This window comes from Heterocephalus glaber, unplaced genomic scaffold (genome assembly GCF_053883595.1).
Source record: "Heterocephalus glaber isolate CG9 unplaced genomic scaffold, H.glaber_assembly_v1.0 deba00000331, whole genome shotgun sequence".
NCBI classification, from domain to species: Eukaryota; Metazoa; Chordata; class Mammalia; order Rodentia; family Bathyergidae; genus Heterocephalus; species Heterocephalus glaber.
Genome location: NW_028258142.1, coordinates 14397076 through 14399434, shown reverse-complemented (window position 1 = coordinate 14399434; position 2359 = coordinate 14397076). Strand labels below are relative to the sequence as shown.

Below are 2359 nucleotides of genomic sequence, written 5' to 3'. Positions count from 1 at the left end.
ACAAGGTATGCATAAATTTAAGTGTCATGAGATTATTCACCAAAGGGCATCCACTATATGAGACAATTGATCTAAGTAGATCAATTTGTTTTATGACTGTCAGTTATTATTTTATCAACTTTCCAGTGAAGTTCAATGGACTAATGAGGAAGAGGGATAGAGTTTCAGATAAGGTTTGAATGGGCTCAAGGAAATTCATTTAATTTCATTGAGGCTGATCTGGCTGTGACCCCTTTTGAGCTCCCAGATGGACATCAGTGATAATAAACATTAACTTCTCCAAATAGCACTATTGCCAAAAGAATAACAAAACGCTGGGTACCATATTGATTGTAATGGATCCCTTATGGCAGAATCAGCGATTGTCTTTTCTTGATAGATTAAATACTTTTTATATTGATTTGCTTCTACTATCACTGCCAGTGTCTTAAAAAATATTGCACACCCATAAGCTATCATATACAGCATGAACTGCTTCTCAAGACACTTTGTACTGCTTTTTTGCAACAGGTTTGCTGCAAGAGCACAGGTGTAGTGAAAACCACCACTAAATCAAAGCCAACATGGGGAAGGAAAAGACTCATATCAATATCGTAGTCACTGGACACATGGATTTGGACAAGTCCACCACTACTGGCCATCTGATCTACAAATGTGGCGGCATCGACAAAAGAACCATTGAAACATTTGAGAAGGAGGCTGCTGAGATGGGGAAGGGATCTTTCCAGTACCCCTGGGTCTTGGATAAACTGAAAGCTGAGAGTGAGCATGGTATCACCATAGACATCTCCCAGTGAAAATTTGAGACCAGCAAGTATTATGTGACTGTCATTGATGCTCCAGGACACAGAGACGTTATCAACAACATGATTACATGCACATCTCAGGCTGATTGTGCTGTCTTGATTGTTACTGCTGTTGTTGGTGAATTTGAAGCTGATATCTCCAAGAATGGGCAGACCTGTGAGCATGCCCTTCTGGCTTACATGATGCATATGAAACAACTCATTGTTGGTGTTAACAAAATGGATTCCACTGAGCCACCCTACAGCCAGAAGAGATATGAGGAAATTGTTAAGGAAGTCAGCACCTATGTTAAGAAAATTGGCTACAACCCTGACACAGTAGCTTTTGTGCCAGTTTCTGGTTGGAATGGTGACAACACACTGGAGCCAAGTGCTACAATGCCTTGGTTCAAGGGATGGAAGGTCACTCATAGAGATGGCAACGCCAGTGGAACCACACTGCTTGAAGCTTTGGATTGCATCCTTCCACCCACTCACCCAACTGACAAGCCTTTGCAGCTGCCCCTCCAGGATGTCTAGAAAATTGTTGGTATTGGTACCGTCCCTATGGGCAGAGAGGAGACTGGTGTTCTCAAACCTAGCATGGTGGTCACCTTCACACCAGTCAGTGTCACAACTGAGGTAAAGTCTGTTGAAATGCACCATGAGGCTCTGAGTGAAGCTCTTCCTTGTGACAATACGGGCTTCAATGTCAAGAATGTGTCTGTCAAAGATGTTTGTCATGGCAATGTTGCTGGTGACAGCAAAAATGACCCACCAATGGAAGCAGCTGGTTTCACTGCTCAGGTGATTATCCTGAACCATCCAGGCCAGATCAGTGCTGGCTATGCTCCTGTACTGGATTGCCATACAGCTCACATCGCTTGCAAGTTTGCTGAGGTGAAAGAAAAGATTGATTGCTCATCTGGTAAGAAGCTGGAAGATGGCCCCAAATTCTTGAAATCTGGTGATGGTGCCATTGTTAACATGGTTCCAGGCAAGCCCATGTGTGTCGAGAGCTTCTGTGACTATCCACTTCTGGGTCATTTCACTGTTCACGATATGAGACAGACAGTTGCTGTGGGTGTCATCAAAGTATTGGACAAGAAGGCTGCTGGAGCTGGCAAGGTCACCAAGCCTGCCAAGAAAGCTCAGAAGGCTAAATGAATATCACCCCTAACACCTGCCACCCCAGTCTTAATCAGTGGTGGAAGACTGGTCTCAGAACTGTTTCCCCCAATTGGCCATTTAAGTTTAATAGTAAAAGACTGGTTAATGATAACAATGCATCGTGAAACCTTCAGGAGGAAAGGAGAATGTGTTTTATGGACCATTTGTTTTCTGTTTGTATGTGACAGTTTTAAGTGATTAGTTTTTAAAATCACTTTTTAATGGAAACAACTTGACCTAAAATCTGTCACAGAATTTTGAGACCCATTAATACAAAGTTTAATGAGAAAAAAAAAACACCACTTCGTACTATGAAAGATGTAAGGAATTATCTTATCTATATGAGATTCAATTATCTTATGTATCATCTCATTCTGAAATATCAGTCTGTCTGATAAAAAGTG

General features: G+C 41.8%; 1 pseudogene; it reads left to right on the top strand.

Moving 5' to 3' along the window:
* The first annotated feature begins 563 nt into the window (after positions 1-563).
* LOC101708481 (elongation factor 1-alpha 1 pseudogene) lies at positions 564-2096 on the top strand (annotated as a pseudogene).
* Positions 2097-2359: the final 263 nt, after the last annotated feature.